General features: G+C 45.5%; 1 protein-coding gene across 2 annotated transcripts in view; it reads left to right on the top strand.

The window, feature by feature from the left end:
• Positions 1-271: 271 nt before the first annotated feature.
• CHST8 (carbohydrate sulfotransferase 8) overlaps positions 272-12,086 on the top strand; it is a 97,251-nt gene continuing 85,436 nt past the window's right edge. Inside the window, exon 1 of one of the 2 annotated variants that reach the window (XM_039353702.1) lies at positions 272-445. The gene's annotated coding sequence lies outside the window, so the exon portion shown is untranslated. Of the gene's footprint in view, positions 446-1,019; positions 1,546-12,086 lie in introns of those variants that run through there. The other variant, XM_039353703.1, reaches the window with a different exon arrangement.

Here is a 12,086-nt window from a genome sequence, read left to right as displayed (position 1 = left end):
CCCAACGCAGCTGACCGGAAGGCGGGAGCCGGGGCGGAGGGCGCCGCTTCAGCCACCCGCGTCGGCCTGGCGGGGGGTGGGCGGCTTTCCTGCGGGTTGCTATGGCGGAGGCGGAGGGAGGAGGCGGAGGCGGAGGCGGCGGCCTCCTCGGTCTGCCTGCGGCGCGGAGAGCAGCTCTTCGCCGGCAGCTTCCAAGAAGGCGGCGGCAAGCAAAGGCAGCCCCGCCCCGCCCCACCCGCCCAGCCGCTGCCGGCCCCGGCTCCCCTCGCGCCCGGCTCTTCCGCGCAGGGTCCTCCTCGCTCGCGGCTCGTCCGTCAGGCACGGGAGCCGGGCGGCCGCTGGCCATCGACGACGCCGGTGGAGGAGGCAGACCGGGCACCGGCAAGATGCGCGGCGCCTGAGCGCTCGGCTGGGACCAGCGCGGACGGCGGTGCGCCTCACCCAGGTAAGTGGCGGCTCCGTTGCCGGGTCCGGCCCGGCCGGCTGCGCTCGCTGCCCTGTCCCGGCCGGGACGCGTTCGGCGGCCAGAGGGCTGTCCGCGGGGCCTGCGGAACTCCGCGCGACAGCTCGCCACGCCTGGCCCCGGGGCTGGGGAAGTCTCCGTTGCGACGGCAGCCCTCGAAGCCAGCCACGGGTGTTTTGGCGGCAATTTCGCGCCTGGGGGGGGACCAGGGCGCCTCGAAGCCGGGGAGGCTTCGGAAGAAAGTTTTTCGCCTCAGCAGAAGGGGGGGCGGGCACCACGGGAGCTAAAATCTCCTGTCAGAGGCGCCCAGCCTCCCGTTTCGCGGGCCGGCCTGCCGGCCGAGGGTGTGGCGGGTCTTCCTCGGCTCCCAGTCCGGACCCGGGAGCTGACGGACCCTTGTTTCGACCAGCTCGGGGTGGGCTCGGCGCGGACCGTCGGGAAACACTCGGCCGGCCGGCCGCGTCGGACCGTCTTGCCTCTCAGTCTCTGGGTCGGAGTTGGGCGTTGCGGGTCCAAATTCGGGGACGGGGCGGGGCGGACGGGATTCCCTAAGGCCTCCAAGACGCCCTTAAGCATCCGCTCTTGGGGCTTGAGAAGGCTTGGGAGGCACCGGTCTCACCTTGGAGCCGGCGTCCCAGTCTGACGGCCGGTCGATTGCAGGATGCGTGTCCCGCAGGTGTAGATGCCTTCGCTCTGGGCACTTAGTTGAGTTTGCCCGGTGAAGATCTATCGGATGCTACCGGAATCTGATGTGGTTGAATGTGGTTGCGTTATTTTTCCAGTTTAGCATATTGTGTGAACTCAGGCTGGTTGGCCGCTACCTAACTCAGTATATTGCACAAACTTAGAAAATGGATTGACAGGACAACTGGATAAGGCTTGTCTGAATGCAGCCAATTAATCATTGGTTTAAATTAAATGTGGGAAGAATTGACTTAGAAGCCCCTGTTTCCTTTGCTGCGAGGCTAGAGAAGAATGGGATGGCAACCAGTTGATATTAGGAGTTTGTTGATAAGTCAGTTCTGGTCTCCTCTGTTGGCCTTACTCCTGAGGAAGCCTGCTGCATTGCTTCAGAAATCCAGGTATGATAGTGAATGTATTGAGCTATTTATGTATGGTTTTTTTTACCTTGAAATGTTTGTTTACCCAAACACCACGGTGTGTCTTAAGTACTTTTTGTTAAAATTAAAAATATATATATATTTTTTTTTTAAAAAAGAAATCCAGGTATGATTAGGCACAGACTTACTGAGGTCTGTTCAGTTTCCATGATTTAATTTCTCATTCAGCCTTCTGAATCAGAAGCTGCCTCTGAAGGCTCAACTTGTTGAAAGCAATGGGTGCAGTGTTTTAATCAGCCTCTGTTTTTCGGCAGTGCACTTTATGAAAAGTGCATTCCGAATGCCAGGAGTAGTGCCCAGCTGGGCATGTGCCAGTGGGAAGTGCTCCTTTGCCAACTTTGTGAAACTGATTAGGAGCAAGGTGGATATTTTTAAGTGCCACTCAGTGCTTCCCTGCTTTCTTCCATTTGACTTTATGCTGAGAGGCCTTTTGCAGAAATGCAACCTAATTGTTGCACGCTCGTCACATCTCATTTTAGCCTTTTCTGTTGTGTACATCCAGCCCATATTTAATGTTTCTCAACTTTTCATGTAAGCCCCAAAAAAACGGGGCCATTTGATTAAAGGGTGATTCAGTTAACTCAATACTTCCCAATCTCAGATGTGTGGATTTCAACTCCGAGAATGCTGGCTGGGGAATTCTGGGAGTTGAAGTTATCACATCTTAAATTTTCTGAGGTTGAGAATCAGTGAGTTAATCAAAAGCAGCTCAGGTTTATCTACCCAATGATCATTTTTATAACCCTATGCAATGTTCTAACGGGCCACTTCCTGATCCTCCTAAAAAAGTGTCCCAGGAGGCAGGAATAGACTTTCCCCATGTTTGGTAGAAATCTGTGTGAGGATTTGGAGACAGCCCAAGTGGAAAGAACCTAAAGGGTAAGAAAAAAGCTAAGGCGGCCTATTCCTTTGATGTTTCTCTATACATCTTTGCATGATCTGATAGTAAGGGAATCAATGCTCATTGGCTAATCCAATTAGTGATTAATGGGTTGAGTGAAGGAGGTTTACTCACCACTAGAAGTTCAAAGATGCTCAACAGGGTCCTTTGGGGAAAGTGTAAGGATGTGTACATGATCCAAATGTGTTTATCACAGGCTGCAGATTCTTGCAAGATTTATACTCATCAGGTCATAACAATGAAGTCATTGTTTGAACCAGAAAGACTCTAAATATTTATCTGTCTGGAACAGAGGTTGGGTGCCTCTCCATAATCGCCAGCAGACACACTGGCTAGTGACCATAATTTTAAACAAGCTGCTGCACCGTCCATGGTCCGTCTTACCCTCTCCTCCTATGTTGTCCTCAAAGCTGACTGTTACAGTATTGCATCATAGACAGCATGTAATTGTTGGGAAGGGTATTGGCTGAAATACTATCTCTGAACTTTTGACAGGCCAAACTCAAATACTCTCCTTAAAAATTGCAAATCAATATGCACTTTCATAAGATTAAAAATTATATTTGTATCTGATGCATTATGGCACCGTTTGCAAATCCAGAGAATTATGTTGCATTAAAAAATCCCTGCCCTGTTAAGGCTACTGCGTTCTTGAAAGCTATCAGTGTGACTTTCGTTAGCATGTCAGAAGTCCATAATGATGGCAACATTATGAATGGAACCGAAGGATGGAACCATGGTCTTTAGATAATCATGGGTATAATTTCATTCTGAAGCAGACAATTTCTGCAATTTGGCAATCTTCAAGAAAATTGCTAAGTCTGTTTTTGTTTACAAATGGTATATTCTGAATGCACAGTGCATATATTAAACCTATTTAAATTTAGTATTCTCGTGATTACAGAACTAAAATGGAACACGCTTCTATTGTCCTTAGTATAAATGAATTTATTAAGGAATGAATACCATTTTTCTGAGGACAAAAAGGTTTAAAGTAAAAAGAATACAATATAATCCATAACTGTTGGAAGCCTATTTCATCAACGCTGATTCTAAAATATTTTTTAAAAAGAGGCAGCAGAGCAGTTCCTGCAACCCTTGAAGGTCAGTCAGTCCCCATCCTCTGGCACACTTTGAATTGTAATTTTTGGTGTCTCAAATCATGGATGCTTGGATGTCCGTCCAAGGTCCATTAGCACTACATGGATCCTGAAGAACCATGATCCTTTTTTGTTTCTAGGGACCTTAATGGGAAGATACGTTGTAGCTGACTTTTGAGATAAACAAAGAGTTTCCCATGTAGATTTGACTCAAAACTCTTTTCCCTTTGAGAGGCGCCTTTTCATGAGTGAGGTGATTCCTCTGATCTTGGTGCCCAAATGGGATTTGGACATGTCAGCTTGCAATTAGACTCAGCTGCATCCTGCTCTCCATCCCTGTGCCAAAAGATATCGGCTAGAAGGTACATTTGACCTCACTGGTTCTTTATGCACAGTATTTGTTCATAAAATGTGCCAAAATGTGTGGACCAACTCTCAGAATTCTTACACAGTTTATTTTGGCAGCTATGTCCATGGATGGAGATACACAGTAGATCTGATACATAACAGGTATAGCCCAGATTATGACCAGCCATATCCTTCAGGAGAGGCAGCTTTTCTTTGGGGATATTTGCTTCTGTTTAATCTCAACCAGCTGGAACCAGTTTCCTGGAATGGTGCAGGATTGATTTCCTTCAAAAGTGAACCCCACTTACCTATTCTGGCTAGGGCGGCCATTTTGCTCTTCTTCTGCCTTTGGTTCAAAGCTTTGTCTGGATCGTGGTTTTGCAAGATTTGCTCCTCCCGGATCCTTCCCTCTGGTTCCTTAGTGACCTCTTTGGACCTGCTCCAGCTGCTATTCCCCACTGGATTCTGACTGACTCTGATTCCGTAGCACCTGACCTGATGCAAGGCAAGCAGAGATAAATCTGGAAGATGCGCAATTTGCATTGATGCTTGATTTGTAATATAATCCATAATTCTTTATTTGATTTCTTTCTATCCATTTATTACCAGTTAGTCTTCTCAGCCAGCCGCCTCCTGCTGTTGCCTTCATCGAAGTTGCCAAAAGTGGAAGCTTTTTGGCAGCTTCTCAGAAATCTTCCACCTGCAAACCCTACTGATTTCTTTATATGTGAATTTATAATATAGAGCTAATGTAACTGAGTGTGGTCTGAAATTCTGCTGAAAAATGGAGTCCTGATGTACAAGCAGAGTTTGCTTTCAGGCTTTGCCCAGATGTGCCTTACAGGTTCTCAGATGCATTCACCCTTCATGAAGGTTTCTGCTTTTCTGCCTCTTTCTGTTTTAAAGTTCTTTTAAAGGGCTTGGAAAGAGTTCCTGGAACTGTGCAACTCAGGACGGCCCAGGGCTACAATCTGACTCCCTTCCCACTTTCTTTCCATCCCGTGTCTTTTTCCCAGGAGGAGAAAAAGCAGCTATTTGCAGGGTGGCAGCGTTGCTGCCATGTAATTACGCAGGTCTCTAAAATTTATGACTTGTAGCTGCTGGATACCGACATATAGACTGATCCGGCTAAGTGAGAATCTCCTCCTAAACACAAATGTATTTTGACATTTAATTTGAGAGAGACTGGTGGAGTTATTCTGGCATATATTGGCCCCCAGTTAACTGGAATATCTGAGGCAATTTTTTTATGGTGTTCGGGGTCAGGCTACAACTGTGCAGAAACCTCCAGCAACTGTTCTATTTGACAGTTTGGCTTGGTACATTTTTTCGCTTTTTTAAAAATATGCCTCAGAACAGCAGGCATTTTGGGTCAGGGAGGAAAAAAATACATCTGAAGCGAGAGTTGACCAGACTCTGAAGAGCAGGAGAAGAAGGTCCCAGTCAAATAAAGGATGTTTCATCCTTGCTAGCAAGAAATGGGTTCTGGCACAATTGCACTTTCTTGTTCTCGGAGAAGCTCTCCTGTTTCCCAGTGAGTGCTGAGCATCACCCTGGATGCAGGGAGTCTAAGCCCAATGTGGGCTCATGTAGGCACTCCATGGAGGGCATCCCTTGGGGATGGGCCATTCTCACAGCCTCTACAGCAGGAGGATGACTGTGGGGAAGGTGCAGCAAAGTTATGCTCCACCCTGAAGTATGCTGGAAAAGAGAGGCTGTGGGAATATCTTGCTCTGTATGTGGGGATCAGAGCATTGGATTCCGTCCTTTATCCCACTCACAAAGTACTGTTTGCACTACCCTGGCAGGCCCTGCATGCAGTTGGAGGAACCATTGACCACTAAGAAATTTTCCTAGATTGGAACAAACCTGGCCAAATCCTTCCTCTCTTGGTTCATTTCTGCCTCATCAGTTCCCTTCGTCTCTGGAGATTTGCTCTTCATTCTAGGAAAGAGATGGGGACAATGGAACTTTTATGACTTGTGGAATTCAACTCCCAGAATTCCTGAGCCAGCTATTCTGGGAGTTGAAGTCCACAAGTCACAAAGGGGCCATTGTCCTCACCCCTGTCCTAGGCGGAGACCTTGAAAAGTTCCGAAAGCATGGCTTTCCCAGTTAACTGGGCCAAGGCTTGAACATATATGCGGATCAGGAAAGGAGGAAGAGTCTACAGTGGAGCTCATGCGTGGGGCTTTTCCCACATCAAGAAGTGCATCCTATATATATGCGAACATGAGTGGATCTTTCAATATTCTAGCCATGATCCTCTGAAAGTTTGATTCCTTCATAACCAACCACAGGCTTTAGTGGGGGAGGAAGGTATACCTTGGATAATTAACCCTCCAGGATGCCTAATCAATACCAGGCCAGTAATGCTGAATAAAAACAAACTTATGACAAATATATAAAAGAATATTATCACGCCCTGTTTTGTCCTCTCTTTCTGGCATCTGAAAATGTATTGTACACTTGTTCCTAGGGTGAAAAATTTAGACAGCTCCATAATGGAAGGTCAGAGATTAATTATTTATGGAGGGACATCAATCAGCCTGTGGAGATGATTTATTTATAAATTCCAGAGCTGTAAGTGGAATGTGAATTCTGATTTTGCCTTAGCTTCTTTCTTTCCTTTTATTGATTGTTGAAGAAAGTATGTAAAATATGTATTGGCTGCTATAAGTTCTTTGGAAATTAAGAAGAATTCCATATTGGGCTGAATTGGGATAACCCGAAAGACAATGATTTATGCTTATCTTTTCAGTTCTAGTGAGAACACTGAATATTTGCTGGATAATTTGCTAAGGAGGATTTTTTTATTTTTAAATATCTTCCCCTGTCTTCTTTTTCCTTCTTTTTGTTATCTTCATCATCAACTTGTAACATTTCTTTAACATTGAGCATAGGCATAAGAGACAGGATTGTGTTTGAAGAGGGAAGAAGGAAAATATATGTTTATGTTTTTTAATTGTGATGCTCAGCTTGAAGTTTAAACAGAGAAGAGCCGCTTACTCCGTAGTAGGTAATCAGGAGGGGTCTGTAGCACTTGTCCTGACTAGCAAATTCTATTAAAAGGCACAAATCTGCACAAAAGCCTTTTAAGAAATTCTATTAGTCACAAAAGGTGCTAACAGATTCCTGATTTTAGAGTGGAGCTCCGTGTTAGCTGCTCTTCAGCCAAGCTGATAAAATACAGTTCTACCCTCCACTTTGCCCACCACCCTGGTTGGTATCTTTAGAGAAATCTTCCTTATTCTGGATTTTTAAAATGGCTGGGTCTATGCTTCCCATCTCTGGTACCCTCTGGGCATCCTTGGACTTCAGCCTGTCTCCCTCCCCTCACAGCCAGCAGAAACAACATTCGGGGATGAAGCGTGCAAGTCAAGCCTGCATCGACTGGTGCAGGGACTCCGCCATCATTATGCAGAAGAGTCAAGAGGAGCACAGCTGGGCTGGGGAGATCCTTCTGCCCAGGAAGACGTGTGGGTGTGTTGCCAGGGTTTGAGCCGGATTCGAGTGTCCAGCCTGAGGGCAGCCTCTGAGACTGCATCTTTGACCAAGTTTGAACCAGAAGCTCTGCAGAGTATGGCCTAATTGGCATATGGGTGGGCAGGCTATTGAAGCACCCCAGAAGAAGGCAGGACAAGCCATTCCCACCCTGCTGTCAAGGAAACCAAGAGGAGCTGCTGAGGTTGTTCGCAGACCCTGAACTTGATTTGAAAATGCTGCCTCTTCTCTGCCAAATGTCACGAATGGATGAAGCTGCACCAGAAGGAAGAAATGCAAGATAGATTCACATTATTTACCTCTCTGCCTCTCCCTCTCCTCCCCTCCCCAACTTACTTTGAGGAGGAACGTGTTATACGCACAGAGGCAGACCTTTTCACTTCACAATTAAGAGCCACCTTATCTTTTATGTTCCTGCATGTGTCTAAAAAGCATTTACAGTGAACTAATGGAGGAAGACCTGCTATATAAACAGGGTTCTGGTTTAGTGGTTTCTGGACAAAAGGGAACGTGTGTAAAGGAAGGGAGCCACTCCTGAAGCAATTGAAGTCTGGAGGAACTTGTGGATTGCTTGGTGGAGCTTCAGAAATAGTGATTTTGATGGGGTAAAAATTCCCCCGGAAGAATAAAAGGAAAGATGCAGATTTCAGTGCTTTTAATAATTACTTGTTTTGTTCCTGTTGCTTGGCTCAGCCACATCCATCCTGCTACTCAGTGGCCAGCCAACTTTGGCTTTGTCATTAAGGGCAAGTAAATGCAATTAAAGAAAAGAAGGCGTGAGTGTAAGCAATGCAAAGGATGTGTGTGTTTTGTATGCTTTGCATGCTACAAATCTGTGAGGAGTCTGACCTTCCAGAGTATTAGGAAGCCAAGAGGGGAAGATATATAAAACCACTTCACTTCCCCTGGAAAGTTTTTCATTTAGGATGTTATAACAGCCAAGGATTCACCCAATCATCCTTAGTCATGGTGAAATGTGAACAGCATCTTATTTGTTTTCTTCAGTTCTGGAAATGTCAGGATTAAATTAGCTGTGGAAATGTGAAGAAAGCAGGAGTAAAGAGAGAAGAAGAGATACCAAGGAGAGAAGGAGGAAGAATCGGCCAGGAAGATGGCTCTGAGGCACCCTGCCTCGCCATTTTCACCGTTCTTCGGTATTATTTGTGCCAAGGTTAGTCATTCTTTGTATCTGTCTTTATGCAAAAGGAAAAAATAGTTCAACCTATCAAAAGCAGAACAATGAAAGATAGAACAGGAAAATGGTACGAGATATCTATGCAATCTGGATGAGTTCACATTGCTGGGACCAGATGGATTGCATCCCAGGGTTCTGAACGAGCTGGCAGATGTGATCTTGGAATCAGTGAACAAAATCTTTCAGAGCTCCTGGAGCACGGGGGAACTGCCAGAGGACTGGAAAAAAGTTGATGTGGCACCAGTCTTCAGAAAGGGAGAATCCAGGAAACTATAGACCAATCAGCCTGACATCAATACCTGGGAAAATCCTGGAAAAAATAATCAAGCACCAGTTTTGAGAGCACCTAGAAACAGGCAAATCAATAATTCAAAGCCAATATGGATTTGTTAAAAATATCAGAAGATAAGCTCAAGATTCAGAAGGATCTTGCAGATTTGAGCATTGGACCTTATCCAACAAGATGCAGTTAAGTGGTGAGAAAAATAAAGTCCTAAATCTAGGCAGGAAAAAATCAAATGCACGGGTATAGAATAGATGGTACTTGGCCCAATGATAGTAAGTCTGAGAGGGATCTAGGTGTCCTAGTAATGCCCCCCCCAAAAAAAACCCTATGCAGTCCTAGGATACATGAACAGAGGGATAGCATCAAGATTGCAAGAAGAAGTGATAATACTGGTTCCATGATAGCATCTTGGGTGCCCGGCAACCGACCTGCATTTGTGCATCTACTGCACCCCACGGTCACATCACTGCAATTTATGCATGCAAGTTCTCCTCCGGGGGGGGGGGTGTTCTGCATTTTGTCTGATCTTGCGGCTGACAAGCAGCCCAGGGCTCATGACGGTGTGTTTCAGAGATTAGTCATGAACAAAGCGGAGGTTTTCACACCTCCTGCCAAACTTGACAGTGAGGCATGAAACACGGATGCCTGATTAGTGCAGTTCTAATTGAGTGAAATAATAAATGTGTGAAAATTAGTCATCAGCTGGTAGTTGGTGCATCTCCTTATCTTCAGATGAATAAGGCTCATGCCAGGGAACATCCCCCCCCCAATATTAAGCTTTGGATGAAACAAAGCGCAGTGTGTTGCAGTCTCCAGTTGGAGAGTTTGGGAATTTCCCCCCAAAAAACTGGTCCATGTGCAGAGATGGAGCTGCTTCCAAAGTCCACAGTCGCAGGAGTGAAAGCTGTCCACGGGGGAGATGAAAAGCTGGAAGCATCTGAGATAGAAAGCAATTATGTTATAGAGCAGGGGTGGGGAACTATGGTCCTTTTATGACTTGTGGACTTCAATTCCCAGAGGTCCTGAGCCAGCCGCAAGTCATAAAGGGGCCATGGTTCCCCACCTCTGTTATAGGGCATTAAAACAGGAGAGAGTTGGAGAGTTGGCAGCAGAAATTCCTCCTCATTTCCCTTATAACAGCAAAAGGGACCTAAAAACTTCCAGCTGAAAGAACTTTTCTTTTTAAAGCAGCTTTCTTGAAAGATGGAGCCTTGGCTGGCTGGTTTCAAACAGGCAAGGCAACATTAAGTAAAGCTCAGTGCCACTTTGGCCCCTTCAGGTTGGACTCTGGGTGCAGTAAAAGGTCAGATTCAGACATTTTGGGCAACTTTCTGCAATTTAACTTCTCACTTTCCAACTCCCTATGGCGTAATTTTTTAAATGTAGTTTTCATTTTTTATTTTTGCATATTGCATTGGCTCTCTTGTGAACCGTTTGGACAGAATGTGATCCATTTCAGATGTTAAAGAAAGATTTGCTATATTGCAGCAAATACTTTTCAAAAGATGAGAGCCCTGTTCCCCCAAAGAGGCACCTGTGAAGAGCTGCCATTATTGGAATTCTGGGAGACGTGCGCTCCCATGTCTTAGAAAGAAACGGGCTGGCCATATCTCTGCGTGGACGTCTGGATCTTCATAGGAAACAATCTCAGGAACGGGTTGCCTTGATTTGATTGATTTCGCAAATAACATCTTCACTTGAAGATGATTTTTGGAATTCAGCCCTGTGGAATTTCTTTTATCAGTTCTTACCCAGTTCTCCCTCCACCTCTCACTTACCCACAGAAAGAACCAAGAGCTACGGACTAGTTCAGGGGCATACAATGGCTCCAATTTGCTCAGCACACGAGGCTTGGCTAAAGCAGGGTTGAGTGCTCGTAAAGTAGGAGCTGTTCTCAGGCTTGAAGACCAGAGTACGCTTTTAGATCTGACTGTTAATAGAACAAGGATCAGATCAAAGTTATCCCTTCTCCCCCAAAGAGCTTTGCGTAGAGTGGGCGGAAACAAGAGGCACAAAACTTTGAGCATTGATTGCAAGTATAAATATCATTTGTATTAGGTATATAGTATAGTCACTATAGATCAGGGGTTCTCAACCTTGGCAACTTTAAGACTTGTGGACTTCAACTCTCAGAATTCCTCAGCCAGCAAAGCTGGCTGAGGAATTCTGGGAATTGAAGTCCACAAGTCATAAAGTTGCCAAGGTTGAGAACCCCTGCTATAGATGGTAGAGGACAGGAAGACCTGAAGGAACATTGTCCATGGGGTCGCGATGGGTCGGACACGACTTTGCAATTAACAACATAGTCACTATAGAATTCTTTCATAATGGCTTTGTAGATTTTCTATAATAATTAAAACGTTCTTGTAGCCATGTGTGTCTGTACCGGTCCAGTTTGGAGAGAGGAGCCACTACATGCTGGCTTTCAGGGTATTTATTAGAGGAGTCTTGATAAGGACTTTGCACGTTTCTAGAAGTAGATCACCCCATTAAACCTTAATAAGATTTATCTATTTGGACATAGCATGCTGTATGAACACAGTAATTGTGTTTTGTTAACCCAAATCTAGACCTAATTATGCTTTGTGAACCCAGCTGTTGCATTTCAGGACTGAGCAGAAAGAAAAGCCCAGATTTCAGACTCTGAATGGAATCTTTGGTGGGGAAACACACAGGCTGCATGTGCCCTTTTCGCGCTCCAGAACTCTTCAGGTTTAGGCTGCCAGAACTGAATGGCAAACTTCCCAAATTCAGCATCTTGTCTTTAAAGCAAAATAATACAAAGTATGGTGGGAAGCTTTCAATAGAAAAAATATACTTACTTAAATTAAAACCTTGGCAAATGTCCCCAAACTGAAATGAGGCCAAAATGTTTACTGCCACCCCATTCAATCATGTGACACACACACACACACACACACACAAACCGCAACTGGAAAGAAAAGAGGCCACTTCCCGGTTGGAGGAAAGGTGGTCCCCCCCCCCCAGGCCACAGATGCTCAGCAGACCAGGTGGCTGCACAGCGGACTGAAGGGTCTTCCTCACAAAGCTCCCTCTGTATTTATTTCCTTTGGGTGGAAACACAAAGCCATTTCTGAGGGATTTGCTATTTCTCAGGAGTTATGAAATAATTAATTTAGGGCAAGGTAATAACTCAGTAGAATAGAA

Source organism: Crotalus tigris, unplaced genomic scaffold, assembly GCF_016545835.1.
Source record: "Crotalus tigris isolate CLP2741 ecotype Arizona unplaced genomic scaffold, ASM1654583v1 scf7180000018525.42219311030:4301911, whole genome shotgun sequence".
NCBI lineage: Eukaryota > Metazoa > Chordata > Lepidosauria > Squamata > Viperidae > Crotalus > Crotalus tigris.
The sequence above is the reverse complement of the archived record's forward strand: the minus strand, read 5'-3'. Positions and strand labels throughout refer to the sequence as shown.